This window comes from Electrona antarctica (assembly GCF_951216825.1).
Source record: "Electrona antarctica genome assembly, contig: scaffold_416, whole genome shotgun sequence".
Lineage (NCBI taxonomy): Eukaryota > Metazoa > Chordata > Actinopteri > Myctophiformes > Myctophidae > Electrona > Electrona antarctica.
In genome coordinates, this window is record NW_027637528.1 from 82721 (window position 1) to 92924 (window position 10204).

Genomic DNA, 10204 nt, shown 5'->3' on the forward strand with positions numbered 1-10204 from the left:
CTGTATACTGTACTGTATACTGTACTGTACTGTACTGTACTGTACTGTATACTGTACTGTATACTGTACTGTACTGTATACTGTACTGTATACTGTACTGTACTGTATACTGTACTGTATACTGTATACTGTACTGTATACTGTACTGTATACTGTACTGTACTGTATACTGTACTGTACTGTATACTGTACTGTATACTGTACTGTACTGTATACTGTACTGTATACTGTACTGTACTGTATACTGTACTGTATACTGTACTGTACTGTATACTGTACTGTATACTGTACTGTACTGTATACTGTACTGTATACTGTACTGTATACTGTACTGTACTGTACTGTATACTGTACTGTATACTGTACTGTATACTGTACTGTATACTGTACACTGTACTGTATACTGTACTGTACTGTATACTGTACTGTATACTGTACTGTACTGTACTGTACTGTATACTGTACTGTATACTGTACTGTACTGTATACTGTACTGTATACTGTACTGTACTGTATACTGTACTGTACTGTATACTGTACTGTATACTGTACTGTATACTGTACTGTATACTGTACTGTACTGTATACTGTACTGTACTGTATACTGTACTGTATACTGTACTGTATACTGTACTGTATACTGTACTGTACTGTATACTGTACTGTATACTGTACTGTATACTGTACTGTACTGTATACTGTACTGTACTGTATACTGTACTGTACTGTACTGTATACTGTACTGTATACTGTACTGTACTGTATACTGTACTGTACTGTACTGTATACTGTACTGTACTGTATACTGTACTGTATACTGTACTGTATACTGTACTGTACTGTATACTGCACTGTGCTGTATACTGTACTGTATACTGTACTGTACTGTGCTGTATACTGTACTGTATACTGTACTGTATACTGTACTGGAATGTACTGTACTGTACTGTATACTGTACTGTGCTGTATGGTATACTGTACTGTACTGTATACTGTACTGTATACTGTACTGTAATGTACTGTACTGTACTGTATACTGTACTGTATGGTATACTGTACTGTGCTGTATACTGTACTGTATACTGTACTGTACTGTACTGTACTGTACTGTATACTGTACTGTATACTGTACTGTACTGTACTGTATACTGTACTGTGCTGTATACTGTACTGTACTGTACTGTACTGTACTGTACTGTATACTGTACTGTATACTGTACTGTACTGTGCTGTATACTGTACTGTACTGTATACTGTACTGTATACTGTGCTGTGCTGTGCTGTACTGTACTGTACTGTACTGTACTGTACTGTACTGTATACTGTGCTGTGCTGTACTGTTTTTGTATGGATAGTTTTATCATTCATTTTTAAGAGCCTGCTCAGGGACTACAGATGTAAATTAGCTTCTGGCTAACTCTGGTCCATTTACCCCTAACCCTAACCCTAACCCTAACCCTAACTCTGGTCCATTTACATGGATGTGATTAATGAGCACATTGTCCTGTCAAATAAATAACATAAAAACACAAACATGATTGAAGACAAAAGTGAGACACAAATTGTGATTGTTCAGAATGATATGACGTGTACTAGGCCCAGGCAGAGTGAGTTATAGGCCCAGGCAGAGTGAGTTCTAGGCCCAGGCAGAGTGAGTTCTAGGCCCAGGCAGAGTGAGTTCTAGGCCCAGGCAGAGTGAGTTTCAGGCCCAGGCAGAGTGAGTTCTAGGCCCAGGCAGAGTGAGTTTTAGGCCCAGGCAGAGTGAGTTCTAGGCCCAGGCAGAGTGAGTTCTAGGCCCAGGCAGAGTGAGTTTTAGGCCCAGGCAGAGTGAGTTTTAGGCCCAGGCAGAGTGAGTTCTAGGCCCAGGCAGAATGAGTTCTAGGCCCAGGCAGAGTGAGTTCTAGGCCCAGGCAGAATGAGTTCTAGGCCCAGGCAGAGTGAGTTCTAGGCCCAGGCAGAGTGAGTTCTAGGCCCAGGCAGAATGAGTTCTAGGCCCAGGCAGAGTGAGTTCTAGGCCCAGGCAGAGTGAGTTCTAGGCCCAGGCAGAGTGAGTTTTAGGCCCAGGCAGAGTGAGTTCTAGGCCCAGGCAGAGTGAGTTCTAGGCCCAGGCAGAGTGAGTTCTAGGCCCAGGCAGAATGAGTTCTAGGCCCAGGCAGACTGAGTTCTAGGCCCAGGCAGAATGAGTTCTATAGGCCCAGGCAGAATGAGTTTTAGGCCCAGGCAGAGTGAGTTCTAGGCCCAGGCAGAGTGAGTTCTAGGCCCAGGCAGAGTGCTTCAATTAAAAACAACACAAGGAATACAAGGAACTTCAAATAACGGTGCCGGAGATTAGCTCTACACACACGGACGGACACACACACACACACACACACACACACACACACACACACACGGACGGAGTGCAAAACATACTCTCTCCACATGCCTTCGGCCTGGTGGAGACAATGAATGTCCATCTTTGAGTGTTGTGGGATGTCGCTAGGCAACAGGCCGCCAGGTGAGCATCATAGCCCAGTGAGCCAATAGGGAAGAGGCAGAGCGTAGCCGAGAAGACCACACCCGCTCGGCCACATCATAGAAGATGACGTATATTATCCCACCTTCCTGTTCCATCAAGTAGAGGGGCAGATCGGGCGTGCTCGGCGGTAAGTGACCGCTTAGAGGGGAAGATCGGGCGTGCTCGGCGGTAAGTGACCGCTTAGAGGGGCAGATCGGGCGTGCTCGGCGGTAAGTGACCGCTTAGGGGGGCAGATCGGGCGTGCTCGGCGGTAAGTGACCGCTTAGAGGGGCAGATCGGGCGTGCTCGGTGGTAAGTGACCGATTAGAGGGGCAGATCGGGCGTGCTCGGCGGTAAGTGACCGCTTAGAGGGGCAGAACGGGCGTGCTCGGTGGTAAGTGACCGCTTAGAGGGGCAGAACGGGCGTGCTCGGTGGTAAGTGACCGATTAGAGGGGCAGATCGGGCGTGCTCGGCGGTAAGTGACCACTTAGAGGGGCAGCCTCTAAGCCATATCTCACTCATTCACCTCCAAGTATTACGAAATGTTAAGTCTGATAAAATACTACACACGTGTTTCCTTTATAGGTATTAGGTAACCCGCCACCCCCGATCCAATCTGTGAATGAAACGACACTGACCTGGTTGTGTTAGACGGGGAACGAAGTACCTCGTCCGCAGCTAGGAGAGTGTTGACTCTCCTTTAAAACCTGTTGGAGTACAGCTTGTGTTCTACGGTGGCCGCATCCTGACAGCGTCCAGTTGGTCCTCTCAGAGGAACCGACCCGTCCAGCTAAACATCTCTCACAGCCGAACCATAAAGTTATGGACTGATACTGATCTGTTATGTTGAACCGTACAGTTGATTGATTGATTGATTGATTGAAGTATTTATTAACAGATTGCAGAATTACAGTACATTTCAAGCACAACTTGAACTGGTCGTTGATGTAGTGTTTTGAGTGGGTTGGAGAGCCTCTATGTTTTGATGTTGTAAGTGTATCGTTGTGTGTTGACATGTACTGTTTTGTCTATGTATTGTATTCATTGTATTGTGTTGTGCCCGAGGACCCCCTCTGAGGACCCCCTCTAAAACCCCAGAAAAACCCCCGAGGACCCCCTCTAAAACCCCAGAGCTCTAAAACCCCCGAGGACCCCCTCTAAAACCCCAGAGGACCCCCTCTAAAACCCCCGAGGACCCCCTCTGAGGACCCCCTCTAAAACCCCCGAGGACCCCCTCTAAAACCCCAGAGCTCTAAAACCCCCGAGGACCCCCTCTAAAACCCCCGAGGACCCCCTCTAAAACCCCAGAGGACCCCCTCTAAAACCCCCGAGGACCCCCTCTAAAACCCCCGAGGACCCCCTCTGAGGACCCCCTCTAAAACCCCAGAGGACCCCCTCTAAAACCCCAGAGCTCTAAAACCCCCGAGGACCCCCTCTAAAACCCCCGAGGACCCCCTCTAAAACCCCAGAGGACCCCCTCTAAAACCCCCGAGGACCCCCTCTAAAACCCCAGAGCTCTAAAACCCCCGAGGACCCCCTCTAAAACCCCCGAGGACCCCCTCTGAGGACCCCCTCTAAAACCCCAGAGGACCCCCTCTAAAACCCCCGAGGACCCCCTCTAAAACCCCCGAGGACCCCCTCTGAGGACCCCCTCTAAAACCCCCGAGGACCCCCTCTGAGGACCCCCTCTAAAACCCCCGAGGACCCCCTCTAAAACCCCCGAGGACCCCCTCTAAAACCCCTGAGGACCCCCTCTGAGGACCCCCTCTAAAACCCCAGAGGACCCCCTCTAAAACCCCAGAGCTCTAAAACCCCCGAGGACCCCCTCTAAAACCCCAGAGGACCCCCTCTAAAACCCCCGAGGACCCCCTCTGAGGACCCCCTCTAAAACCCCAGAGGACCCCCTCTAAAACCCCCGAGGACCCCCTCTGAGGACCCCCTCTAAAACCCCTGAGGACCCCCTCTAAAACCCCAGAGGACCCCCTCTAAAACCCCCGAGGACCCCCTCTAAAACCCCCGAGGACCCCCTCTAAAACCCCAGAGGACCCCCTCTAAAACCCCCGAGGACCCCCTCTGAGGACCCCCTCTAAAACCCCCGAGGACCCCCTCTAAAACCCCAGAGGACCCCCCCCGAGGACCCCCTCTAAAACCCCCGAGGACCCCCTCTAAAACCCCAGAGGACCCCCTCTAAAACCCCCGAGGACCCCCTCTAAAACCCCAGAGGACCCCCTCTAAAACCCCCGAGGACCCCCTCTAAAACCAGATGATGCATTCATCTCAAGGGGCTTTCCTTTAAATAAAATGTCAATATAACTCAATGCAAAAAACTGTCAACTGTGAGGCTTCGTACACACATATCAGACGAACATGCTCTGTGCTGTCCGTGTTTCATGGCCGCCTCAATGCTTTTCCAATGGAAGTCACATGGTTTGACCAAACAGTTGAGTTGTGTGATGGGGGGAGGGGGGGCAATCAAACAAGTGTTTGGTCAAACCACGTGACTTCCATTGGAAAAGCATTGGGGCGGCCATGAAACACAGACAGAGCACAGCACAGTTGTTCTTTATGTGTGTACGAAGCCTGAGTGGACGACCCAATAAAGCATTAGACTTGTTTACAAGAGGGTCCACGTTGTTCAATTCATTATAAATGAATTCAAATATACACTTCTATATAGCCAAAGAACAGGAAATCATCATCCTAAAGGAGGTAAAAAGGGAAAAGAAAACATAACATGGGAGTTATGGAATATGGACTGATACACTGGGCTGTTCTGTTATGGGCTGATACACTGGGCTGTTCTGTTATGGACTGATACACTGGGCTGTTCTGTTATGGACTGATACACTGGGCTGTTCTGTTATGGGCTGATACACTGGGCTGGGCTGTTCTGTTATGGACTGATACACTGGGCTGTTCTGTTATGGACTGATACACTGGGCTGGGCTGTTCTGTTATGGACTGATACACTGGGCTGGGCTGTTCTGTTATGTACTGATACACTGGGCTGTTCTGTGGAGCCACAGATCTGCCGGGACGCACAAACAGTCATGCAAAGGTTGGCCAATCACAACCAACAAAACATTGTCATTTTTTTTTTATATAATTTTTATCCCACGATTTTGTAACCCATTTTAACACATCGAAAATAATCCATTAAAGGTATATTCAGTGATTTGACTTAATTCAAATATCACTTATTTTTTCTTTTTTTCTGGATAATCCTCCCTACTATAGAGTGTGCTGACTATATAAGGAGTTCCTCCCTGTCCCCAGTGAGCCCCTGGGGTCAAAAAACCCTAGTTTCAGTTTTGGTGGCGGGTGGCAAAGCCTTCATCCAATCAGGATCAGAGGGGCCTTCCTCCAATCATGATCGAGTGGGGGCGGGCCTTGATGCACATGCAGTTGGCCTGTTGCACTTCCCCCCACTGTAGAGCGTGCATGTGCACATTTTGTTACCGGGGCGGACTGGGTGGTTTTCCAAATCACCCAAATCACTGAATGCTCCTTTAAAGTGATAATTCTCAAAATTGTACTTAAGAACAGTACTTGAGTACATGTAGTGGTTTTCAACCAGTGGTCCTTGAGGGGGTTCCGGTGGTCCTTGAGGGGGTTCCAGGTGGTCCTTGAGGGGGTTCCGGTGGTCCTTGAGGGGGTTCCAGGTGGTCCTTGAGGGGGTTCCGGTGGTCCTTGAGGGGGTTCCAGGTGGTCCTTGAGGGGGTTCCGGTGGTCCTTGAGGGGGTTCCAGGTGGTCCTTGAGGGGGTTCCAGGTGGTCCTTGAGGGGGTTCCAGGTGGTCCTTGAGGGGGTTCCAGGTGGTCCTTGAGGGGGTTCCAGGTGGTCCTTGAGGGGGTTCCAGGTGGTCCTTGAGGGGGTTCCAGGTGGTCCCCATGCAGCTAAATGATGGAGAGTTGGTAACCAAATGGACCCTTATTAGATCTTTAACTCTTGAGAGTGTAAAATGAAACCAAATGGACACATATGGGTCCATTTGGTTTCATTCTGTACACTGTAAAGCTGTAAGGATAATCTCATTAGCATGCTGTACATACACAAAGGATTTAAAGTATTTAGTGAACACTAGGTCTTTCTGTTAAAGTATGTATATGCACGTGTGTGTGTGTGGTTGTGTGTGTGTGTGCGTGGTTGTGTGTGTGCTGACTATATAAGGAGTTCCTCCCTGTCCCCAGTGAGCCCCTGGGGTCAAAAAACCCTAGTTTCAGTTTTGGTGGCGGGTGGCAAAGCCTTCATCCAATCAGGATCAGAGGGGCCTTCCTCCAATCATGATCGAGTGGGGGCGGGCCTTGATGCACATGCAGTTGGCCTGTTGCACTTCCCCCCACTGTAGAGCGTGCATGTGCACATTTTGTTACCGGGGCGGACTGGGTGGTTTTCCAAATCACCCAAATCACTGAATGCTCCTTTAAAGTGATAATTCTCAAAATTGTACTTAAGAACAGTACTTGAGTACATGTAGTGGTTTTCAACCAGTGGTCCTTGAGGGGGTTCCGGTGGTCCTTGAGGGGGTTCCAGGTGGTCCTTGAGGGGGTTCCGGTGGTCCTTGAGGGGGTTCCAGGTGGTCCTTGAGGGGGTTCCGGTGGTCCTTGAGGGGGTTCCAGGTGGTCCTTGAGGGGGTTCCGGTGGTCCTTGAGGGGGTTCCAGGTGGTCCTTGAGGGGGTTCCAGGTGGTCCTTGAGGGGGTTCCAGGTGGTCCTTGAGGGGGTTCCAGGTGGTCCTTGAGGGGGTTCCAGGTGGTCCTTGAGGGGGTTCCAGGTGGTCCTTGAGGGGGTTCCAGGTGGTCCTTGAGGGGGTTCCAGGTGGTCCCCATGCAGCTAAATGATGGAGAGTTGGTAACCAAATGGACCCTTATTAGATCTTTAACTCTTGAGAGTGTAAAATGAAACCAAATGGACACATATGGGTCCATTTGGTTTCATTCTGTACACTGTAAAGCTGTAAGGATAATCTCATTAGCATGCTGTACATACACAAAGGATTTAAAGTATTTAGTGAACACTAGGTCTTTCTGTTAAAGTATGTATATGCACGTGTGTGTGTGTGGTTGTGTGTGTGTGTGCGTGGTTGTGTGTGTGTGTGTGTGCGTGATTGTGTGTGTGCTTCCATGTCGTAGAAGACATGGTGGTTTCTAGATAATCCAAAATGATGAAAATCTGTCGCGAGCGAGAACTATTGGAACCTCCCAGACACACCCAGAGGTACGTACACACACACACACACACACACACACACACACACACACACACACACAGGTCTACCTCTGGCTCCATGAGATGGGGGGCAGGGGGGGGACCAGATGTTCGTAACAGGAAGCGACTAACACACTCCAGATGTGGAGGATAACGCCCCCCCCCCCCCCCCCCCCCACCCTGTCATCACAGCTGGAAAAAGTGGGCGGAGCTTCAGCCAGTGATTACACACCATGTTCAGATTACAGAGACGTTTAACCCGTTCCATGCCGTTACTATAGGCCGTATGGTGAGGGCAGTGACATGAATAAAGAAGAGGAGCCTGGCCTGTTATAGCGCCACCATGAGGCTGATGTGGGTTTTGTTCCTCTGCCTAGTAGGAATGTGTGTTAAATCACACCCTGCGTTAAGATTCCAGGCATTTTGTCCAAACTTTACCAATCCTGCAAACTTTGGAAGGAAATCTTAGCCAATGGGGATGGACTATGGGGAATCGGACAGGTCCGTGTTGATCACATGACTATGGAGATAGTGTGTAACGATTTGCGAGATGTATGGATGAGTAATCTACAGAAATGTGTTTTGCCAAAGTCTGCCTCATGGTGGCGCTATAGTAGTTGCTGCGCTATAACAGGCCGTTGTGGTGATAATAATATCACACACACTGCTTGTCTTGACGCGCACGTCTGCACACACTGCTTCTGTCTTGACGTGCACGTCTGCACACACACTGCTTGTGTTTTGACGCGCACGTCTGCACACACACTGCTTGTTTTGACGCGCACGTCTGCACACACACTGCTTCTGTCTTGACGTGCACGTCTGCACACACACTGCTTGTCTTGACGCACACGTCTGCACACACTGCTTCTGTCTTGACGCGCACGTCTGCACACACACTGCTTCTGTCTTGACGCGCACGTCTGCACACACACTGCTTGTGTTTTGACGCGCACGTCTGCACACACACTGCTTGTCTTGACGCGCACGTCTGCACACACACTGCTTCTGTCTTGACGTGCACGTCTGCACACACACTGCTTCTGTCGTGACACGCACGTCTGCACACACACTGCCTGTGTTTTGCAACGACGGGTCGTGCACGTGTGTGGTGTTGATAACCGATCGGGACAGGACTAGTAATTCTGTGCGATTTGAGCACAACCTTTCTGAAAATAAAATGAATAAATATTGAAAGAAATTGTACCAACACTGTCTTTTTTTATTAAGCAATATGCACAATTTTAACTCTTAAAACAAAGACTTAATTTATGCCAAGTGTATAAAACGTTTTAAGCCTTAATTAACTTCGCCTAATATCTTTACGTTATGAAGTCATTGAGGTGTAAATTAACATACTTGTCTTAAAGGACCAGAAACAACTAGATTCTACTCTGTGGGCAGTTCAGAAACCCGTCTTCCAGTGACATCATCGTTAGGCAGATTTTCTTTTTTTTAACAAGATTTAATTTAATTGTATCATCATGAGAATGATGTCACTGGTAGACGGGTTTCTGACCTGCCCACAGCCCTCCGATGAGACACAGACCGAGTGGATTATTCTTAAATATTTTATCATGAACATGACATGTAGTGAGGACCAATTATATGGAGGTTTTAGAACACAGTCCAGCACGTGTGTGACGGCCACACTGAACATGTACTGAACATGTACTGAACATGTCTGAACATGTACTGAACATGTACTGAACATGTACTGAACATGTCTGAACATGTACTGAACATGTACTGAACATGTCTGAACATGTACTGAACATGTCTGAACATGTATCACACGAGTAAATAAAACAAAACATTTCTAATCAACCGTTTCCAGTGATTAAACAAACCCGTCTCTGTCAGGGTGGAAACCACATTACGTCCTGAACTGGTACTTTGCAGGATTCAAACTAAAAAATAGCAGATCTACAAGCTCAAAACGAGTCGCTTCACGCCACGTTTCGAGCTGTATATGGAGATATGAGGTTTCTGCCCCGACAGACAGAGACCAAATAGAACGTCCGGAACAAACAAACAGGATCTTTAGAACAATGTTGTCCATTTTCTCAAACAGAGGCAACGTTTCCATCATCACGGTCTTCCGTCCCTCTCGTTGGCTGGCGGTTCATCTCCAGCCTCCTCTCTCTCTCCCCAACCAGAGGAACACATTGTGGGGAGAATCCTCCTCTCTCTCTCTCCCTCAGAGAGGAGAGAGATGTGGGGAGAATCCTCCTCTCTCTCTCTCCCTCAGAGAGGAGAGAGATGTGGGGAGAATCCTCCTCTCTCTCTCCCCCAGAGAGGAGAGAGATGTGGGGAGAATCCCCACATCTCTCTCCCTCAGAGAGGAGAGAGATGTGGGGAGAATCCTCACATCTCTCTCCCTCAGAGAGGAGAGAGATGTGGGGAGAATCCTCACATCTCTCTCCCTCAGAGAGGAGAGGGATGTGGGGAGAATCCTCACATCTCTCACCTCCAACAAGAGGAGAGAGTTGTGAGGAGAA